Source organism: Ctenocephalides felis, unplaced genomic scaffold, assembly GCF_003426905.1.
Source record: "Ctenocephalides felis isolate EL2017-DRISC unplaced genomic scaffold, ASM342690v1 CF-g0.4_SCAFFOLD_00845, whole genome shotgun sequence".
NCBI classification, from domain to species: domain Eukaryota; kingdom Metazoa; phylum Arthropoda; class Insecta; order Siphonaptera; family Pulicidae; genus Ctenocephalides; species Ctenocephalides felis.
Genome location: NW_020536999.1, coordinates 77,531,509 through 77,555,121, shown reverse-complemented (window position 1 = coordinate 77,555,121; position 23,613 = coordinate 77,531,509). Strand labels below are relative to the sequence as shown.

General features: G+C 34.7%; 15 non-coding genes across 15 annotated transcripts; 10 read left to right on the top strand and 5 right to left on the bottom strand.

Moving 5' to 3' along the window:
* Positions 1-77: 77 nt before the first annotated feature.
* On the top strand, positions 78-149 carry Trnag-ucc. Its single transcript has one exon. It is a non-coding gene; the product is annotated as a tRNA-Gly (tRNA).
* A 2,830-nt stretch (positions 150-2,979) lies between these two features.
* On the top strand, positions 2,980-3,052 carry Trnar-ucu. The gene has a single exon. It is a non-coding gene; the product is annotated as a tRNA-Arg (tRNA).
* A 273-nt stretch (positions 3,053-3,325) lies between these two features.
* Trnag-ucc lies at positions 3,326-3,397 on the top strand. Its single transcript has one exon. It is a non-coding gene; the product is annotated as a tRNA-Gly (tRNA).
* Positions 3,398-3,581: 184 nt separating this feature from the next.
* Trnag-ucc lies at positions 3,582-3,653 on the top strand. Its single transcript has one exon. It is a non-coding gene; the product is annotated as a tRNA-Gly (tRNA).
* A 308-nt stretch (positions 3,654-3,961) lies between these two features.
* Positions 3,962-4,033, bottom strand: Trnap-agg. The gene has a single exon. It is a non-coding gene; the product is annotated as a tRNA-Pro (tRNA).
* A 990-nt stretch (positions 4,034-5,023) lies between these two features.
* Trnap-agg lies at positions 5,024-5,095 on the bottom strand. The gene has a single exon. It is a non-coding gene; the product is annotated as a tRNA-Pro (tRNA).
* A 2,230-nt stretch (positions 5,096-7,325) lies between these two features.
* Positions 7,326-7,397, top strand: Trnag-ucc. Its single transcript has one exon. It is a non-coding gene; the product is annotated as a tRNA-Gly (tRNA).
* A 187-nt stretch (positions 7,398-7,584) lies between these two features.
* On the top strand, positions 7,585-7,656 carry Trnag-ucc. The gene has a single exon. It is a non-coding gene; the product is annotated as a tRNA-Gly (tRNA).
* A 196-nt stretch (positions 7,657-7,852) lies between these two features.
* Positions 7,853-7,924, top strand: Trnag-ucc. The gene has a single exon. It is a non-coding gene; the product is annotated as a tRNA-Gly (tRNA).
* A 197-nt stretch (positions 7,925-8,121) lies between these two features.
* Trnag-ucc lies at positions 8,122-8,193 on the top strand. The gene has a single exon. It is a non-coding gene; the product is annotated as a tRNA-Gly (tRNA).
* Positions 8,194-9,678: 1,485 nt separating this feature from the next.
* Positions 9,679-9,751, top strand: Trnar-ucu. The gene has a single exon. It is a non-coding gene; the product is annotated as a tRNA-Arg (tRNA).
* A 577-nt stretch (positions 9,752-10,328) lies between these two features.
* On the bottom strand, positions 10,329-10,400 carry Trnap-agg. The gene has a single exon. It is a non-coding gene; the product is annotated as a tRNA-Pro (tRNA).
* A 199-nt stretch (positions 10,401-10,599) lies between these two features.
* Positions 10,600-10,671, bottom strand: Trnal-aag. Its single transcript has one exon. It is a non-coding gene; the product is annotated as a tRNA-Leu (tRNA).
* A 1,686-nt stretch (positions 10,672-12,357) lies between these two features.
* Trnag-ucc lies at positions 12,358-12,429 on the top strand. The gene has a single exon. It is a non-coding gene; the product is annotated as a tRNA-Gly (tRNA).
* A 269-nt stretch (positions 12,430-12,698) lies between these two features.
* On the bottom strand, positions 12,699-12,770 carry Trnap-agg. Its single transcript has one exon. It is a non-coding gene; the product is annotated as a tRNA-Pro (tRNA).
* Between the last annotated feature and the right edge of the window lie 10,843 nt (positions 12,771-23,613).

Genomic DNA, 23,613 nt, shown 5'->3' with positions numbered 1-23,613 from the left:
AGACTCACAATAAACTTTATCAACTTAATAAGTTACAACTATAAGTTATTACACCATAATTGAATGCAATATCTTAGGCGTCGGTGGTGTAATGGTCAGCATAGTTCCCTTCCAAGCAGTTGATCCGGGTTCGATTCCCGGCTGACGCAAACGCGTTTGTTACTTTTCTGTTGCAATTTGTCAAAATTAAAAAAAAGTTTCAATATGGGTAGAATCAATATTATACCAAATCGACATTATTATTATATTTATAACAATAATGTAGTAAGAAATATGTGCTTGAATTAAAAGAAATGCGAGGGCTCGTACAGGATTTGAACCCGGGACTTCCTCCACCGAAAGCGGGAATCATACCCCTAGACCAACGAACCACATGCTCTACCCAGTGCGTGTTTGTGTTGCATCCAATGCACAACATGGTAGCAAATAATATGTGCTCGAATTTAAAGAAAAGTCCGGGCTCGTCCGCGATTTGAACCCGGGACATCCCGCACCCTAAGCGGAAATCATACCCCTAGACCAACAAACGACATATTCTACCCAGTGCGTGTTTGTGTTGCATCCAATGTACAACATAAAAGTAAATAATATGGGCTCGAATTTAAAGGGACCTCCCGCACCCTAAGGGACCCCATAACCCTAGACCAACGAGCCACGTGGTCTACTCAATAAACCCCTATACCCCTAGACCAACGAGCCACGGGTTATACCCAGTGCGTATTTGTGTTGGATCCAATGTACAACATTGTAGTAATTAATAGCCACCCGAATTTAAAGAAATGTCACCCAAAGCGGGAATCATACACCCAGACAAACCAGCCACGGGTTGTACCCACTGCGTATTTGTGTTGCATCCAATGTACAACATGCCACGGGTTCTACTCAGTAAACACATGTTACACATGATTTGCCACTTACGTTTAATATCTAAGCCGAAATCATAACCCTAGACCAACAAGCCACGGGTTTTATCCAGTGCGTGTTTGTGTTGGGACCAATGTACAACATTGTTATAAATAATATGTTCTCGATCCAATATACAATACTGTAGTAAATAATATGAGCTCGAATTTAAAGATATGCCCGGGCGCGTTCGGGATTTTAACTCGGTACCTCCCGCACCCAAAGCGAGAATCATACACCTAGACTGCCCACTGCGTGTTTGCGTTGGATCCAATATACAACATTGTAGTAAATAATAGGCACTCGAATTTAAAGAAATGTCCGGGCTCGAATTTAAAGGAATGTCCTCCAGGCGGGAGGTCCGGGATTTAAACCCAGGACCTCCCGCACCCAAAGCGGGAATCATACCCCTAGACCAACGAGCCACAGGTTGTACCCATTGCGTATTTGTGTTGCATCCAATGTACAACATGCCACGGGTTCTACTCAATAAACACATTTTACACATGATTTGCCACTTACGTTTAATATCTAAGCCGAAATCATAACCCTAGACCAACAAGCCACGGGTTTTATCCAGTGCGTGTTTGTGTTGGAACCAATGTACAACATTGTTGTAAATAATATGTTCTCGATCCAATATACAATACTGTAGTAAATAATATGTGCTCGAATTTAAAGAAATGTCCGGGCTCGTGTAAACTACATATATGATGAATAATATAATCATCAAATACTATTGGGTATAAACAATATGCATTGAATATTCCAGAGTATAAATAATAACTACTTTACGCCTCCGGGTGGGCTAAAACCACCAACCTTTCTGTTAACAGCCGAACGCGCTAGCCAATTGCACCACGGAGGCTCTTGTTGTGATGTTGATAATAATAGGAGTAAATTATATATAGCACAAACAATAATTACAATAGGCCCTTGTCATAATACTGATAATACTAGGGATAAACTATATATATGATAAACAACAAAATCATGAAATTCTATTAGATATAAACAATTTTCATTAAATATTCTAGGGTATAAATAATAAATATTTTTCCTCGTAGACCCTTGTCGTAATGCTGGTAATAGTAGGGGTGAACTATATGTATTGTCATGGACTCCTTTTTATTTGTCATGAATATCCTTTTATTTATTTACTATACTCATTTAGTCATGCTCTAATTTATTATTATTGTGTACATTCGCGGTCTCTCTACAACCTTACCGTGACGTCGCAATCCTGTAAGAGACTAGCTACTTTAAATATTACCAATGAAAAGGCGTTTGTTCGTTACTTAATTAACTAACTTATATTTACATTTAATAATCACTTATCCTAAAACATTGCTTATTTTAACATGCAACCTATATCTACACTAATCTGTAACCCACGGCGCAACCAGTGTCCAATACTTGTCCATACATCGGGCCCTATTCACTTCACACACAAATAGTTAACATTTACTTCACTCCTATAAACTATACAAACTATACAAAGTCTACTTTCGGTTCGGGGGATAGCTTCCGAAACGCTGTCCCCCCATGACGTCCTCTAGGCTTACATTAAAAACATTTTATTAACCCTTTCGAGCGCTGGACCGCACGTTTGCCGACTTTGAGGCCATGCAGGCAACGCACACCCTCGACCACGACTACCTGATGACTGAGAGGGGTAGTTATGTAGTTATGTGGATGCTCACCCACACATTCGTAACAATATGATGAACAATATAATCATTAAATACTATTGGGTATAAAAAATATTCTTTTAATATTCCAGGGTATGAATAATAAATACTATACGCCCCAGGGTGGGCTCGAACCATCAACTTTTCGGTTAACAGCCGAGCGCGCTAGCCAATTGTGCCACGGAGGCCCTTGTCGTGCTATTGATAAGAGTAGGAATAAATTATATATAGCATAAACAATATTTATAATCATCAAACAATAACGGGTATAAACAACAATTATTCTTATACCCAATAAATAACACATATCTGTAACTTTTTTTCATCATCAATATCAGATATAATAATTAAGAATCAATGCAAACAAAAGTTTTTTGAGGCTGTGGTCCCTTTGGCGCAGCGGATAGCGCGTTGGACTTCTAATACAAAGGTCGTGGGTTCTATCCCCACAAGGAATGCTTAGTAAAACTAATTTATGTAATGACCATGTATTGTATAGTCCAGTTTGGAAATTGGTAATTAACTATAGCCGTTTATGCGTTGCAATTTTTGTCTAAATTTTGTCGGCTGAATACCCACAAGAGATGTTCGGAAATATCACATTATTTTAAGAAATGATTTGTCATGACTTGGCATTTTCCTGTCTACATACAAAAACTCACAATAAACTTTATCAACTTAATAAGTTACAACTATAAGTTATTACACCATAATTGAGCGCAAAATGCTAGGCGTCGGTGGTGTAATGGTCAGCATAGTTGCCTTCCAAGCAGTTGATCCGGGTTCGATTCCCGGCCGACGCAATCACGTTTATTACTTTTCTGTTGCAATTTGTCAAAATTAAAAAAAACTTTCAATATGGGTAAAATGAAAATTTTAAGAAATTATTTGTCTTGTCTTGGAATTTTGCTGTCTACATACAGAGACTCACAATAAACTTTATCAACTTAAAAAGTTATTACACCATAATTGAATGCAATGTGTTAGGCGTCGGTGGTGTAATGGTCAGCATAGTTGCCTTCCAAGCAGTTGATCCGGGTTCGATTCCCGGCCGACGCAAACACGTTTATTACTTTCGTGTTGCAATTTGTCAAAATTAAAAGAAAGTTTCAATATGGGTAGAATCAATATTATACCAAATCGACATTATTATTATATTTATAACAACAATGTAGTAAGAAATATGTGCTCGAATTAAAAGAAATGCGCGGGCTCGTACAGGATTTGAACACGGGACTTTCCCCACCCAAAGCGGGAATCATACCCCTAGACCAACAAACCACATGTTCTACCCAGTGCGTGTTTGTGTTGCATCCAATGCACAACATTGTAGTAAATAATGTGTGCTCAAATTTAAAGAAAAGTCCGGGCTCGTCCGGGATTTGAACCCGGGACCTCCCGCACCCTAAGCGGAAATCATAACCCTAGACCAACGAGCCACGCGGTATACTCAATAAACTCATTTCACACATGATTTGCCACTTACGTTTATTATCTAAGCCAAAATCATACCCCTAGACCAACGAGCCACGGGTTTGATCCAGTGCGTGTTTGTGTTGGATCCAATCTACAACATTGTAGTAAATATTACTACAATTTTGTAGTAAATGATATGTACTCGAATTTAAAGAAATGTCCGGGCCCGTCCGGGATTTGAACCTGGGACATCCTGCACCTTAAGCAGAAAACATACCCCTAGACCAACGAGCCACGGGTTGTACCCATTGCGTATTTGTGTTGCATCCAATGTACAACATGCCACGGGTTCTACTCAATAAACACATTTTACACATGATTTGCCACTTACGTTTAATATCTAAGCCGAAATCATAACCTTAGACCGACAAGCCACGGGTTTTATCCAGTGCGTGTTTGTGTTGGAACCAATGTACAACATTGTTGTAAATAATATGTTCTCGATCCAATATACAATACTGTAGTAAATAATATGTGCTCGAATTTAAAGAAATGTCCGGGCTCGTGTAAACTACATATATTATGGATAATATAATCATCAAATACTATTGGGTATAAACAATATGCATTGAATATTCCAGAGTATAAATAATAACTACTTTACGCCTCCGGGTGGGCTAGAACCACCAACCTTTCTGTTAACAGCCGAACGCGTTAGCCAATTGCGCCACGGAGGCTCTTGTCGTGCTATTGATAAGAGTAGGAATAAATGATATATAGAATAAACAATATTTATAATCATCAAACAATAACGGGTATAAACAACAATTATTCTTATACCCAATAAATAACACATATCTGTAACTTTTTTTCATCATCAATATCAGATATAATAATTAAGAATCATACTCCTAGACCAACGAACCACATGTTCTACCCAGTGCGTGTTTGTGTTGCATCCAAATGCACAACATTGTAGTAAATAATATGTGCTCGAATTTAAGTAAAAGTCCGGGCTCGTCCGGGATTTGAACCCGGGACCTCCCGCACCCTAAGCGGAAATCATACCCCTAGACCAACGAGCCACGGGTTTTATCCAGTGCGTGTTTGTGTTAGAACCAATGTACAACATTGTTGTGAATAATATGTTCTTGATCCAATATATAATACTGTAGTAAATAATATGTTCTCGAATTCAAAGAAATGTCCGGGCTCGTGTAAACTACATATATGATGAATAATATAATCATCAAATACTATTGGGTATAAACAATATGCATTGAATATTCCAGAGTATAAATAATAACTACCATACGCCCTCGGGTGGGCTCGAACCACCAACGCCAATTGCGCCACGGAGACTCTTGTTGTGCTGTTGATAATAATAGGAGTAAATTATATATAGCACAAACAATAATTACAATAGACCCTTGTCATAATGCTTATAATACTAGTGATAAACTATATATATGATGAACAATAAAATCATAAAATTCTATTAGATATAAACAATTTTCATTGAATATTCTAGGGTATAAATAATAAATATTTTGCCTCGTAGACCCTTGTCGTAATGCTGATAATAGTAGGGGTGAACTATATGACCCTTGTCATAATGCTTATAATACTAGTGATAAACTATATATATGATGAACAATAAAATCATGAAATTCTATTAGATATAAACAATTTTCATTGAATATTCTAGGGTATAAATAATAAATATTTTGCCTCGTAGACCCTTGTCGTAATGCTGATAATAGTAGGGGTAAACTATATGTATTGTTATGGACCCTTTTTAATTTTATACTATACTCCTTTAGTCATGCTCTATTTATTATTATTGTGTACATTCGCGGTCTTTCTACACCTTACACCGTGACGTCGCAATCCTGTAAGAGACTAGTTACTTTAAATATTACTAATAAAAAGGCGTTTGTTCGTTACTTAATTAACTAACCTATATTTACATTTAATAATCACTTATCCTAAAACATTGCTTATTCTAACATGCAACTTATATCTACACTAATCTGTAACCCACGGCGCAACCAGTGTCCAATACTTGTCCATACATCGGGCCCTAATCACTTCACACACAAATAGTTAACATTTACTTCACTCCTATAAACTATACAAACTATACAAAGTCTACTTTCGGTTCGGGAGATAGCTTCCGAAACGCTGTCCCCCCATGACGTCCTCTAGGCTTACATTAAAACATTTTATTACCCTTTCGAGCGCTGGACCGCACGTTTGCCGACTTTGAGGCATGCAGGCAGCGCACACCCTTGACCACGACTACCTGATGACTGAGGGGTAGTTATGTAGTTTGTGGATGCTCACCCACACATTCGTAACAATATGATGAACAATATAATCATTAAATACTATTGGGTATAAAAAATATCTTTTAATATTCCAGGGTATGAATAATAAATACTATACGCCCCAGGGTGGGCTCGAACCATCAACCTTTCGGTAACAGCCGAGCGCGCTAGCCAATTGCGCCACGGAGGCCCTAGTCGTGCTATTGATAAGAGTAGGAATAAATGATATATAGGATAAACAATATTTATAATCATCAAACAATAACGGTATAAACAACAATTATTCTTATACCCAATAAATAACACATATCTGTAACTTTTTTTATCATCAATATCAGATATAATAGTTAAGTATCAATGCAAACAAAAGTTTTTTGGGCCTGTGGTCCCTTTGGCGCAGCGGATAGCGCGTTGGACTTCATCCAAAGGTCGTGGGTTTCGATCCCCGCAACGGATGCTTAGTAAAACTAATTTATGTAATGACCATATATTGATAGTCCAGTTTTTGGAAATTGGTATGGTTCATGCGTTGCAATTTTTGTCTAAATTTTTGTCGGCTGAATACCCACAAGAGATGTTCGGAAATATCACAATTATTTTAAGAAATGATTTGTCATGTCTTGCCTTTTGCTGTCTACATACAAAAACTCACCATAAACTTTATCAACTTACAAGTTACAACTATAAGTTATTTACACCATAATTGAGTGCAAAATGCTAGGCGTCGGTGGTGTAATGGTCAGCATTTGCCTTCCAAGCAGTTGATCCGCGTTCGAATCCCGGCCGACGCAATCACGTTTATTACTTTCGTGTTGCAATTTGTCAATTTAAATAAAAAATCAGTATGGGTAAAATGAAAATTTTAAGAAATTATTTGTCATGTCTTGGCATTTTGCTGTCTACATACAAAAACTCACAATAAACTTTATCACCTTATAAGTTACAACTATAAGTTATTACACCATAATTGAATGCAATATGTCAGGCGCCGGTGGTGTAATGGTCAGCATAGTTGCCTTCCAAGCAGTTGATCCGGGTTCAATTCCCGGCCGACGCAAACACTTTTACTTTCTGTTGCAATTTGTCAAAATTAAAAAAAAGTTTCAATATGTGTAAAATGAATTTTAAGAAATTATTATCATGTCTTGGAATTTTGCTGGTCACATACAGAGACTCACAATAACTTTATTAACTTATAAGTTACACTATAAGTTATTACACCATAATTGAATGCAATATGTTAGGCGTCGGTGGTGTAATGGTCAGCATAGTTGCCTTCCAAGCAGTTGATCCGGGTTCGATTCCCGGCCGACGCAATCACGTTTATTACTTTCGTGTTGCAATTTGTCAATATTAAAAAAAAGTTTCAATATGGGTAAAATGAAAATTTAAGAAATTATTTGTTATGTCTTGGCATTTTGCTGTCTACATACAAAAACTCACAATAAACTTTATCACCTTAATAAGTTACAACTATAAGTTATTACACCATAATTGAATGCAATATGTTAGGCGTCGGTGGTGTAATGGTCAGCATAGTTGCCTTCCAAGCAGCTGATCCGGGTTCGATTCCCGGCCGACGCAAACACGTTTATTACTTTTCTGTTGCAATTTGTCAAAATTAAAAAAAAGTTTCAATATGGGTAAAATGAAAATTTTAAGAAATTATTTGTCATGTCTTGGAATTTTGCTGTCTACATACAGAGACTCACAATAAACTTTATCAACTTAATAAGTTACAACTATAAGTTATTACACCATAATTGAATGCAATATGTTAGGCGTCGGTGGTGTAATGGTCAGCATAGTTGCCTTCCAAGCAGTTGATCCGGGTTCGATTCCCGGCCGACGCAATCACGTTTATTACTTTCGTGTTGCAATTTGTCAAAATTAAAAGAAAGTTTCAATATGGGTAGAATCAATATTATACCAAATCGACATTATTATTATATTTATAACAACAATGTAGTAAGAAATATGTGCTTGAATTAAAAGAAATGCGCGGGCTCGTACAGGATTTGAACCCGGGACTTCCCCCACCCAAAGCGGGAATCATACCCCTAGACCAACGAACCACATGCTCTACCCAGTGCGTGTTTGTGTTGCATCCAATGCACAACATTGTAGTAAATAATATGTGCTCGAATTTAAAGAAAAGTCCGAGCTCGTCCGGGATTTGAACCCGAGACCTCCCGCACCCTAAGCGGAAATCATACCCCTAGACCAATGATAAACAATAAAATCATGAAATTCTATTAGATATAAACTATATAATAAAAAATATAAAATTAGATATATAAATCTAGGGTATAAATAATAAATATTTTTCCTCGTAGACCCTTGTCGTAATGCTGATAATAGTAGGGGTGAACTATATGTATTGTCATGGACTCTTTTTTATTTGTCATGAATATCCTTTTATTTATTTACTATACTCCTTTAGTCATGCTCTAATTTATTATTATTGTGTACATTCGCGGTCTCTCTACAACCTTACCGTGACGTCGCAATCCTGTAAGAGACTAGTTACTTTAAATATTACCAATGAAAAGGCGTTTGTTCGTTACTTAATTAACTAACTTATATTTACATTTAATAATCACTTATCCTAAAACATTGCTTATGCTAACATGCAACTTATATCTACACTAATCTGTAACCGACGGCGCAACCAGTGTCCAATACCTGTCCATACATCGGGCCCTATTCACTTCACACACTAATAGTTAACATTTACTTCACTCCTATAAACTATACAAACTATACAAAGTCTACTTTCGGTTCGGGGGATAGCTTCCGAAACGCTGTCCCCCCATGACGTCCTCTAGGCTTACATTAAAAACATTTTATTAACCCTTTCGAGCGCTGGACCGCACGTTTGCCGACTTTGAGGCCATGCAGGCAACGCACACCCTCGACCACGACTACCTGAGAGGGGTAGTTATGTAGTTATGTGGATGCTCACCCACACATTCGTAACAATATGATGAACAATATAATCATTAAATACTATTGGGTATAAAAAATATTCTTTTAATATTCCAGGGTATGAATAATAAATACTATACGCCCCAGGGTGGGCTCGAACCATCAACCTTTCGGTTAACAGCCGAGCGCGCTAGCCAATTGTGCCACGGAGGCCCTTGTCGTGCTATTGATAAGAGTAGGAATAAATTATATATAGCATAAACAATATTTATAATCATCAAACAATAACGGGTATAAACAACAATTATTCTTATACCCAATAAATAACACATATCTGTAACTTTTTTTCATCATCAATATCAGATATAATAATTAAGAATCAATGCAAACAAAAGTTTTTTGAGGCTGTGGTCCCTTTGGCGCAGCGGATAGCGCGTTGGACTTCTAATACAAAGGTCGTGGGTTCTATCCCCACAAGGGATGCTTAGTAAAACTAATTTATGTAATTAACTATAGCCGTTCATGCGTTGCAATTTTTTTCTAAATTTTGTCGGCTGAATACCCACAAGAGATGTTCGGAAATATCACATTATTTTAAGAAATGATATGTCATGTATTGGCATTTTGCTGTCTACATACAAAAACTCACAATAAACTTTATCAACTTAATAAGTTACAACTATAAGTAATTACACCACAATTGAGTGCATAGTTGCCTTCCAAGCAGTTGATCCGGGTTCGATTCCCGGCCGACGCAATTATGTTTATTACTTTCGTGTTGCAATTTGTCAAAATTAAAAGAAAATTTCAATATGGGTAGAAATTATACCAAATCGACATTGTTATTATATTTATAACAACAATGTAGTAAGAAATATGTGCTCAATTTAAAAGAAATGCGCGGGCTCGTACAGGATTTGAACCCGGGACTTCCCCCACCCAAAGCGGGAATCATACCCCTAGACCAACGAACCACATGTTCTACCCAGTGCGTGTTTGTGTTGCATCCAATGCACAACATTATAGTAAATAATATGTGTTCGAATATAAAGAAAAGTCCGGGCTCGTCCGGGATTTGAACTCGGGACCTCTCGCACCCTAAGCGGAAATCATACCCCTTGACCAACGAGCCACGCGGTATACTCATTAAACTCATTTCACGCATGATTTGTCACTTACGTTTATTATCTAAGCCAAAATCATATCCCTAGACCAACGAGCCACGGGTTTGATCCAGTGCGTGTTTGTGTTGGATCCAATCTACAACATTGTAGTAAATATTACTACAATTTTGTAGTAAATGATATGTACTCGAATTTAAAGAAATGTCCGGGCTCGTCCGGGATTTGAACCTGGGACATCCTGCACCTTAAGCAGAAATCATACCCCTAGACCAACGAGCCACGGGTTGTACCCATTGCGTATTTGTGTTGCATCCAATGTACAACATGCCACGGGTTCTACTCAATAAACACATTTTACACATGATTTGCCAATTACGTTTAATATCTAAGCCGAAATCATAACATTAGACCAACAAGCCACGGGTTTATACAGTGAGTGTTTGTGTTGGAACCAATGTACAACACTGTTGTAAATAATATGTTCTCGATCCAATATACAATACTGTAGTAAATAATATGTGCTCGAATTTAAAGAAATGTCCGGGCTCGTGTAAACTACATATATGATGAATAATATAATCATCAAATACTATTGGGTATAAACAATATGCATTGAATATTCCAGAGTATAAATAACAACTACTTTACGCCCCCGGGTGGGCTAGAACCACCAACCTTTCTGTTAACAGCCGAACGCGCTAGCCAATTGCGCCACGGAGGCTCTTGTTGCGCTGTTGATAATAATAGGAATAAATTATATATAGCACAAACAATAATTATAACAGGCCCTTGTCATAATACTGATAATACTAGAGATAAACTATATCTATGATAAACAATAAAATCATGAAATTCTATTAGATATAAACAATTTTCATTGAATATTATAGGGTATAAATAATAAATATTTTTCCTCGTAGACCCTTGTCGTAATGCTGATAATAGTAGGGGTAAACTATATGTATAGTCATGGACCCCTTTTCATTTGTCATGAATATCCTTTTATTTATTTACTATACTCCTTTAGTCATGCTCTAATTTATTATAATTGTGTACATTCGCGGTCTTTCTACAACCTTACCGTGACGTCGCAATCCTGTAAGAGACTAGTTACTTCAAATATTACTAATGAAAAGGCGTTTGTTCGTTACTTAATTAACTAACCTATATTTACATTTAATAATCACTTATCCTAAAACATTGCTTATTCTAACATGCGATTTATATCTACAATAATCTGTAACCGACGGCGCAACCAGTGTCCAATACCTGTCCATACATCGGGCCCTATTCACTTCACACACAAATAGTTAACATTTACTTCACTCCTATAAACTATACAAACTATACAAAGTCTACTTTCGGTTTGGGGGATAGCTTCCGAAACGCTGTCTCCACATGACGTCCACAATTAAAACATTTTATTAACCCTTTCGTGCGCTGGACCGCACGTTTGCCGACCTTGAGGCCATGCAGGCAACGCACACCCTCGACCACGACTATCTCATGACTGAGAGGGGTAGTTATGTAGTTAAGTGGGTGCTCACCCACACATTCGTAACAATATTATGAACAATATAATCATCAAATACTATTAGGTATAAAAAATATACCAAATATAATATGAATATATACGGATAGCGCGTTGGACTTCTAATCCAAAGGTCGTGGGTTCAATCCCCACAAGGGATGCTTGGTAAAACTAATTTATGTAATGACCATATATTGTATAGTCCAGTTTGGCAATTGGTAATTAACTATAGCCGTTTATGCGTTGCAATTTTCGTCTAAATTTTGCCGGCTGAATACCCACAAGAGATGTTCGGAAATATCACATTATTTTAAGAAATGATTTGTCATGTCTTGGCATTTTGCTGTCTACATACAAAAACTAACAATAAACTTTATCAACATACTAAGTTACAACTATAAGTTATTACACCATAATTGAATGCCATATGTTAGGCGTCGGTGGTGTAATGGTCAGCATAGTTGCCTTCCAAGCAGTTGATCCGGGTTCGATTCCTGGCCAACGCAATCACATTTATTACTTTCCTGTTGCAATTTGTCAAAATTAAAAGAAAGTTTCAATATGGGTAGAATCAATATTATACCAAATCGACATTATTATTATATTTATAACAACAATGTAGTATAAAATATGTGAACCCGGGACCACCGCCACCCAAATCGGGAATCATACCCCTAGACCAACGAACCACATGTTCTACCCAGTGCGTGTTTGTGTTGCATCCTATGCACAACATTGTAGTAAATAATATGTGCTCGAATTTAAAGAAAAGTCCGGGCTCGTCTGGGATTTGAACCCGGGACCTCCCGCACCCTAAGCGGAAATCACACCCCTAGACCAACGAGCCAGGCGGCGTACTCAATAAACACATTTCACACATGATTTGCCACTTAAGTTTATGATTAAATGTTTATACTACTGCATTTGTGAAATGTGCTCATTGCTATTTATTTTTATGTTTCTCTTGTTTTTATGATAAGTACCGTCCCGCCAATTATAAACCTTAAAGTAGTTAATATATTGATGTTTTTTTTTATAAAATTATTATGTTTCAGGTATTACATCAATTTTATACAGACGCTACAGAGTATTTTACTATAGAATATTTAGCGAAAAATATAAAATTAATTTAAAACTCAAGAAAACTTTAATATTATTTACTCATGCAATTATAAATTTGAATTAAAAATAATAAAAAAAATATATCATGAGTGGGATTCGATCCTCCGACAATACGCATACTAATGAGAGTCCAGTCACATTACCACTGGGCTACGACTGAACCGGAAAGAACGCACGTTGCAAACTATGTATAGCGCGCGCTGCTAAAATGCAAATTTTAATTAATTTTTATAATTAAACCGCTTTTCATAGGCCTCTAATATTTTACCACGGTCAGTTTGGGCATAAAATCTACCATTGTGCCAAATTTCATCAAATCCGAGACGAGCAATGCGCGGGTTCTCCTTTTAAGTTCTGGCAGGTCTGGCCAATATAAGAGCAATTACAATCCAAACAACTTGTGCTGTCTGGGAGAGGTATGTCAGTGGCTGATGATCGGTATATATGATGAACTTTTGACCATATAAATAAGGGCGAAACTGTCTAATACTCCATATGATAGCTAATAACTCCTTGTCTATTATGTCATAGTTTAGTTCCGCCTTGTTGAGTTTTCTGGAAGCAAAAACCACTGGCATCTCTCCTGCTGGACTGTCTTCAGCCAGAACTGCTCCTATGGCTTCACCGTCGTCAAGATAAAAGGTTTATTAAAATCCGCACATTGCAATATTGGTGCATTTAAAAGAGTCTTCTTCAAAAGATTGAATGATTTATCTTTCATTTCACCCCAATTCCAAGCTTTATCCTTCCTCAGCACTGATATCAGAGGGTTAGCAATTCTTGCAATTTTTTTAATGAACTTTCGGTGATATCCTACTAATCCTAAGAACATTTTTACTTCTCTTGGATTTGCTGGTGCCATAAAATTTCTAACAGCTTCTACTTTGTCGGAATCTGGAGTGACACCCTTTTCTGATATTACATGCCCCAAATAGGTTAATTTCCGACTTAGGAATTCATACGTTATTGGTTGGAGTTTTAGATTGTGTTTAGGTACGTTACGTAGTTGTTTGAAAACATCTCGTAACCTATAATTGTGATTCTGTAGTGTCTTACCATAAACGAAAATGTCGTATATGTACACTAATCCTTTAAATCGTTCGACTCACGCCAATACCATGTTAGTTAACCTTTGCAGTGTGCTTGGTGCATTTTTCAGTCCGAAGGGCATCCTTTTATAGTGAAATTTTCTTCATTAAGACCATTACGTTTTTCTTCATTCTTATATATGGGTCATTCTTTTACAAACCGGACACTAATTAACCTTGGCATTTTAAAATTGTCTGAAAATTTGTTTACAGATACTATTCATAAAATCATTTGACATGTATTTCAGGATTTTGCTTTGAAAAATTTTTTAAAGAAAATATTTACGATTGAAATTTGGATAATTTGCTCAAATTTAATGGTCTTCCTCAGCATTACTCTTAATATCTCCAGTTGTGGTGAACAGATCAGTATGATTTTTTTTTATTGTACTCATTTTGAATTCAACTTTCAGTTAATTGCAAAAAAAATTATTGTTTTTGCAATTTTTTAGCAATAAAAGCAGTCTATTGTTAACATAGGATTTACATACCCTTTACCCGACTCGAATCGATTGAAATAAACAACATAATTTTTCTTTTACTCTCTACTACAAAATCTCTTTATTTGATGTTGGAGGCACAGTTAGATCCAAAGATATTAAATATTTTTGAGCGCTAGTCGCGCAGAACGGAACGTCTTGAAATACGCAGCGCGCGACGTAATGAAACATGTGAGAACTTGTGGTGCTGCATGCCGTATGAATTCTGTATGTTATGCGATTAGATATTGACTAAAATGCAGTTCAAGCACTAGCAAGTACAATGACTAAAAGCCAATTCAACCTCTACCAAAAACTAACCAAAGATTGCATAAATAACTCTTTTGCGCGCTGTCATTCAAATAATCAACACTAAATTTGTAAATAAGATAATAAAAATTTCTTGCAATGTCAAAATTTGACAAAATAAGAGTAGATCGATGTTTGAATCCATTCAACTTGTGTCGTCATAGGAAAGTAAAAAACCTTCGGCCAGTTTCAAAAAAACATTTAGAAGTTTTAAATTTACCAATTACAAAAAGGACACTTCAGCAAAAAATCTGTAATACTTGCCGCCTGAAATTTGCTGAATTAACAAAGAACAACGTAAAAAAGGTAAATTTTAATGATTTTAATAGTGAAAGTATAAATAAAAAAGTTAAAGAAGGTAACAGCACATCAAATAAATTTCGATTTAGATGAAGAAAATAAGTCTTCTGAATCGGAGGCATTGTTGGAAACTGATGGCAATGATATCAAACGTATTCCCGCTAGTCCCGATTTACCGTTTGAAGAAGACGAAGCAGTGGTATCTGCAGCAATTGATTTTCTCAACCAGGGTTTGAACTTGGAGTTTCACCTATTCAAAAGAAAAAAAATTCTCAACGGCGTTATTCAAATGAAAAATTGAAAAATGTATCGGAAGCACTGACAAACAAATTTTTTTATTCTGTTACTGACCAAAATGAAATTAAAATCGAAGAAAATGATGAAAAAAAATTGCTTAATGTCTTAAAAGAAGAATTCAATAAAACCACGGATCGTTCGAAAAGAATGAAAATATAATAATATACTGAAATGAATGAAAGTATAATAAAACTACATTTTCCGCTAGCCACTAAACACATGATCAAAACTGCAAAAACAATTGCTATTGAAAAAGATATCTTGTCCGATACAACACCAAAGAGTCACCCGTCATTAGAGAAAGAGGTAGTTGACTTAATAACTAACTTCTACCAATTGGATGAGAATAGTCGCATGATGCCGGGGAAGAAGGACTTCGTTTCTGTTAAAATTGATGGCGAACGAGTTCAAATGCAGAAAAGATTACTCTTAATAAATTTGAAGGAACTGTTTCAATTGTTGAAGGAAAAATACCCTGAAATAAAATGTAGTTTTTCAAAATTTGCGTCTCTACGACCTAAACATTGCGTTCTTGCGGGTGCTAGTGGCACCCATTCAGTGTGTGTATGTACCATTCACGAAAATGTTAAATTGTTGGTAGAAGGATCTAATATGAAAAATCTTACTTCCCACATAAATAATCCATTAAAATCCTATCATGACTGCTTGAAAACTATGACTTGTGTAGAACCCACAGATAATTGTTATTTTGGGAAATGCTCTAAGTGTCCTGGTTCAGAAAATTTGATCAGTGAATTAGAAAATATTTTTGACGAATACTACATTGAAGAAATTAGATACAGGCAGTGGACCAATATTGACAGATCTACATTACAATTAATGATATCTCCAATTGATGAGTTTTTACAAAAGTTGCAGACCAGTTTAGGAAAGTTACTGTTACATTCATTTCTCGTAAAAAAAATAAAACGAATTTATAATGAAGAAAAAGAAAGAACTAAAACAGAGTGAGTGCATCGTAGTGTGTGATTTTTCTGAAAATTATGCTTTTGTTATCCAAGACGCTGCCCAAGGATCCCATTGGAATAATAATCAGGCTACGGTGCACCCATTCGCAATTTATTACAAAAATGATGACGATAAGTTACATGTAAAGAGTTTAGTAATAATTTCAGAATGTCTGCACCACGACACTATAGCGGTCCATGTATTTCAACAACATTTGGTAGAATTCTTAAGCACTGACAACAAATTGAAACAAATTAAAAAAATCATATACTTTTCTGATGGGTCGGGTGCGCAGTACAAAAACAAAAAAAAAAATTGTGAATCTTACTTACAACAAAAACGATTTTGGTCTTGTTGCCGAGTGGCATTTTTTTCCAACATCCCACGGTAAGGGCGCTTGCGATGGAATTGGTGGAACTTTGAAAAGACTAGCTGCCAGAGCTAGTCTTCAAAGAACATTAAATCCAATACAAACGCCAGAACAATTATTTAAATTGGCAACGGAATTCCTTTCTAGCATTTCTTTGAAATATGTAACAAATGAAGAATATATTGTAGCCAATCAAAAACTAAAAACAAGATTTAATAATGTGCTTACATTAAAAGGGACCTTAAAATTTCGTTGTAATATACCTGTTCAAGGAAATAAAGTGCGTGTCAAGAACTTTTCTTCGCAGGAAGATAGCGAATCAACTGTTGTTCAACTAGTCAAAGTTGTGATTTAAAATGTGTATTTATTATTGACTTTATATTATGTAATAAATTAATTATTTTTTCGCACTCTTTTCTATTTATTTTTCAACAAAATAAAACCTACTCCATACCATTCATTTAATATTAATTTATATTTCAACGTATAATAATATGTTTTACTTTATTAATTTCATCAATATGAACATTATCTATAAAATCTTCACAACCTTTGACTATATTTTCGATTATATATTCATTTTTTCCGTAAAAAAGTTGTAAACTGTTTTTGAAACAAAAAAAACGGAAAAATATGCCGCACCCGAAATAGAAAAATGAGTACAGGCGTATGAGTTCCCTAACGATTGCAGAGTGGATAGCGCGACTAGCGCTTAAAAATATTTAATATCTTTGGATCTAACTGTGCCTCCAATATCATATAAAGAGATTTTGTAGTAGAGAGTAAAAGAAAAATTATGTTGTTTATTTCAATCGATTCGAGTCGGGTAAAGGGTATGTAAATCCTATGTTAACAATAGACTGCTTTTATTGTTAAAAAATTGCAAAAACAATAATTTTTTTTGCAATTAACTAAAAGTTGAATTCAAAATGAGTACAACAAAAAAAATCATACTGATCTGTTCACCACAACTGGAGATATTAAGATTAATGCAGAGGAAGACCATCAAATTTGAGAAAATTATCCAAATTTCAATCGTAAATATTTTCTTTAAAAAATTTTTTAAAGCAAAATCCTGAAATACGTGTCAAATGATTGCATGAATAGTATCTGTAAACAAATTTTCAGACAATTCTAAAAAGTCAAGGTTAATTAGTGTCCGGTTTGTAAAAGTATGACCCATATAAGTTCTACTTTGGAACTATTAACATTATTTGTAGGATTTGTATCCTGTTATATCATTGTTTCGAGAAGCTAAGTTTCTATTCATATCCGTGTTTCTATCAGTAATAGTTGCATCGTCGCAGGGCCTAAATTCTTATAGTTCAACATTTAATGCTCAGACGGAATTTGATTTGCGATTTGTATTTATTATTCCTTTAAGGTTTCCTGAAATATCAATTCTCTTATGGTCTGGTCCGATGTCCTGTCGTTTTATCTAATATATAGAATGATCTCTCTCATTAATTTTCTGGTTCGTTTTCTTACTCCGACTCTGTTTATGCTTAAAATTTGATAGCGCAGATCGTTTGTCATTACACAACGCGGCTGCTTGCTCTTGGCCGTCAACGGGACCTTGCTTCTTTTGCAAAATGGAATTCCATGTTTCTTCTATGTGGAATATGTTGTTAGTGGTCTTGTGTTTCCACTGTGGGAATGTCTAGTCCTACCTAAATTCTGTTTCTCCTGTATAGCCATATGTACAGCATCCTCTAGGTGATCGTGTCTGCCATTTATAAATACTGTCAAAGTGTGCGGATTGTAATAAACTAATAGTGCAGTAAACGAAGCGTTTTGGGTCTGAATTTTTTTGTGAAAACAGTTCGGGTTCCGCCACCATCCCCCGGGAGAATGACACTCCTTCTCAATTGTGTAGTTACATTTTTTCAAAATCGATAGAAGAACTAATTATGAGAAAAAATGTCTTTTAGAGTTTTTCAAAAAAACTAATACTTTTCAAGCTACTGGCCTCTAAAAATGCATATATTTTTGGCGTTTTACTTCGTTTTTTTGCAAATATCTCCTAAAATATATATTTTAGCGAAAATCATGTAATGAACAAAATAATTTCAATAAAAATCTTAATAAATTGGTGTTTTATAAAGTGTTCTAGGAATAATATTAAGCGTGATTTGAAAGAGCAAAGTCGTTTTTTATTTTGTTAAAGATTTAATTGTTGCATTTAAAGCCATCTAGTGGCGAGCTTTTACATTTTATGCATTTCTGTGAAATTGGGTTTTATAGTGTTCAACATAAGCTTTAAAATGAGTGCTGTTACAAGTTTTTGTGTGTAAAATGAGTGAGCTATCATGCAAATAAGCGGTTTAATGAGCGCCATTTCCACCAGAATTAAAGTAATTCACATTCCATCTAGAATTCACTTTATTATAGACATCTTGATGGATTCTAGCAGATTCACTACTTTAGTATAAACTATTTTCAGCAAACTCACAATTTTATAAAAAAAAAAATTCCGATTTTTTTAAAAATCGAACTCATTTTCATTATATCTCAAAAAGAATAAAAGATACGTATAAAAGCATATAGATAAAAATCAAAAGAATCTTTCTGGCTTATTATTGTTTATTATTATATTATTTTTCTTTCACGCAAAAATTGGCAGTGTTACGATGGTTTAAAGAGTGCGCGGCCGCGCAATCAGAGTCTTTCTCAAGCTCGTTAACCGTTCGCCGTTTCAAAATGAGAGGAGTTACGAAAAAAATTATAATAAAAAGGTTGTAGCCCATTTCTTAACCTTTCAAATGGTATATTACAAATTGTGATGGAGTCGAAAATAAAGGAGTTATGACCCAAAAACTAATCACATTTTTATCGAATTTCGATATTTTGTACATATTTCGAGCAATGTTATATTCTTTAATATTAAAAACGTTTTCTAGCGATAAAACGGCTCAATGTCCACTTATTTATTAAGGGGTGGTAACCCCCCACTTCTGACTCCCCTCACTTTTGAACTTGAGGTTAAGATGAACCTAATTCCAAAATTTCATGCAATTCGGAGCACAGTAAAAAAATTCGGAGGTTATACACTTTTTTCCTCTCCGTTTACTGCACTATAAACTAGTGAATGCAATACCGGTATACCGGAATACCGAATTACCGGTAAACCGCCCGATTTTTCAGCGGAATTTTAGCGGTATTTACTCCAAAATACCGATATTTTCGGTAATTTTACATAAGCGCTATTTGATACATAATACACAAAAGTTTAAATTTCTCGGAACGAATTTATCTTTAAATTCCATAATCGCATGAACAGCTATACCTTCAAGTGATTCTATAGGATAAACAAATGTCAAATATTATCTCAACTAGTCATTAAACTGAAAATTTATTGCTTTACTAAGGGCTTCATATCGTGTTACAATAAATAGAATTGGACTGATAGATAATGATGTTTGTTTCATCTTATGTAAAAATGTAACGGTTTTTTAAGTGATATTTGCGCCAAAATATTTTATATCATACAGATTACCTCTGCGTAATCTTTATTTTTTTTCTAACTTTATACATAATAATTATGATAATTACTAAATATTTTTGCTTCTTATTACAATTATAAAATATTATCTTTCGAAGACGTTTCGAAGTTTGAAAATACTATAGAACCATCACATTGTTTTAAATAACAATGCTCAACAATTATAGTAAATTATTATTTATCTTGACAAAGTATCCGATCTTAAATTAGTGTAGAATTTTTTTTTTAAATATTGGAGATTATGCTAATTTAACAAATCGGATACACGATACAGACAATACAGTTTATTATAATAATGTAATATGATCTTTTATGAGTTTTTGGTCTTTCCTACTCATAAGTTTGTTTTTGGTGAAAAGTACTCAATATACTCATTAGTGATAATGAATTAAATTTGATATAATTTTGTTAAATTGTTATTTAAAAAAATAAACTTATTGTTCTATTTATTGTTTTTATAGTTTAGTTGAATATAGTTGTAGTTGAATATAGTTGTAGTTGTATATACATTTTTTTATATTTGTATTAGTAACTTTCAATTTTGTTGACGTCTGTTTAAGATAATAAAAATACCGGTAATTTACCGGTATTCCGGTTTTAAAATGACAAATTACCGAAATACCGGTATTGAAATTTTTCATCGGTATTGCATTCCCTACTATAAACGATGTTTTATCACTTGTTCTTGATTGGTCATACATTAACTCAAGGATTTTTTCAATTTTCCCTGAATAACTTCTTGCCGTTTCACCTAGCAATTGTCTCATATTGGCAAGTTCTAACTGTAATTCCGGAATGGGACGGCGATCTTTAACTTCGTCTCACAATAAATTATCCGACTACCTGATATAATTAAAAGCCAAACCCTCTAATTTTGTTAAAGCTATTTTTAAAAGTTGCGAGTCTGTTGCTATATATATATATAAATATACTTATTTCATTCTGATGGTTTTCCATCAAACTTAGGTTTTAAATTTATAGCTGAATTTAAAACTACAGAATCGACTTTGGTATCCTCTACTTCTAATCTAAACGTACATATCTGCTCTTCAAATGTGGATCTTCTTGCAGGATTCGCCATGGTCTTCAGAGAAAAAGAAAAAATTGTCACACTTTGGTGAGTGAGTAAAATCCTGGTGTGTTATCAACCAGTTCTTGTTGGATTTGCCGCCACCTGTATCCTTCGTGTTTCCGGGATGTCGAGTAGCCCTTTCCACTTCACTGTCTCAGGAATCGCACCGCAGTCACCAGTTTCATGGTCGATTCTGGTTTAGGGATGAAGCCTAGCAACCCAAGATTGACCTGCCACTGGTGTAGATGACTAGAGCGGGCACTGGTTTGAATTGTTGTCTCTTCAGAGCTGGATAATCCTAAAGTATAGGCTGGAAGACTCTTATGGTAGCAAATGAAAGATAGAGTCTTCCTCCAACCACTTTATTTGATAAAACTTTGTACTTTACAACCTTTCAAATAATTTACTGGATGTTATAACATGTAATATGTTCGAGATTCTTCTACTGATTGTTCAATTTAATTTCTCATTATATACTATAATTTTTGGGTCACCAACAACAAAACAAGGTGTTTTTGAAATATCTTGTTTATAGCCTCGATAATTTTATAAATGAACACTTTTTTGTTGCAATTTAAACAAATATTGTTTATAGTTGCTCAGGACAGTTGAATATCTTTATATATAAAATTCTTCTGCAATGATGTAAGTAAATATAATCCTCCTAAACTTTTGATAAATCTTTTTGAAGTTTGTTAAGGAATTTTTTTAAGATGTATGTTATTATAAAAGTTTAGTAATATTGTAGAAATAAATGGAAAAAATTGCAAAATAAATCGTTTGAAAATTGTTTGGCATTGAAAATATTTGAGACATTGTTTGGCATTGAAAACAAATGAAAAGTGCCACCTAGAAAAAAAAAATGGCATGCGGGGCGCTGAGGACCCCAGGAATGTCCCTGGTAATAATTTATATTAAATTTGAAAAAATTATAAAGGATGCCCGTATTATCAAAAAGTAAGTAAAGTCAAAAATTCTGCAAACAATACTTCTCCAGTAAATAATAATCAACAATCGAATAATAGAAATATAAATTCTGCTAATAAATAAAACGTACAGAATCGCCACCACTAATCATTTGTCATATGCCCAGGCTATGAAAGGTCAACAATCAAATTTAAACAACTCACCTGTTTCTCAAGAATCTACTTTAGTTCAATTTTTAAATGAATTCAAAGCTATGTTCAATCAACTAATGCAACAAAACTCGATGGTATTAAATATGCTATCGACCATCATCAATAAATATAAATAATGGCTAAATTCATTAGAATATGCTTATGGAACTCAAACGGTTTGACCAAATAAGAACGAGATGAAGCTTTTTTTAATAGAAAATAAAATTGATATCCTTTTAGTGAGTGAACCCATTTCACTCAATATTCAAATCTATATATTCCTCACTATAACCTCTACCATACTCAACATCCAGATGGTACTGCACATGGAGGTACAGCAATTATAATAAAATCAAACATTGTGCACTACGAGTTAGAAAAATACTCCAAAGAATTTTTACAAGCAACTTCAGTAACCGCAAACTTCTATCATATGACCTTACCATCTCTGCTGTTTATTGTCCTCCACGTCATTCAATAACCAGTGATCAATTTTATGAATTTTTCGAGTCCTTAGGATCCAAATTCTTAGTAGGAGGGGATTTTAATAGCAAACATACTCATTGGGGATCTAGGCTAATAAATCCCAAAGGAAGACAAATGTTTAATGTTATTCAGCAACACAACTATTTGTGCTTGTCCACTGGTTCACCAACGTATTGGCCCAGCGATCCCAGAAAGCAGCCTGATTTATTGGATTTTTTATAACTAATGTTATAAACCCATCTTACGCAGAAGTATATTCTAGTTATGATCTTTCTTCCGACCATTCGCCAATAATAGCCAGTATCAGTTCAACGTATTTGAATTTTTCTCGCAACCCAAGATTTTGCAACAACAAGACAAACTGGGAAATATTTCGTACTAGAGTTGAAAACAATATAAATCTTCAAACAAGGTTGAAGACTGAGACAGAAATTGAATCTGCAATCGAATTACTTAATAAAGTTATTCTTGAATCATCTAGTTTTGCAACACCTGATATTACAAAATCGTCTCATTCAGGTTATAATCATGGAGATTAAAAGGTTAAATAGACCAATAAAAGGAAAGCCAGGCGAAAA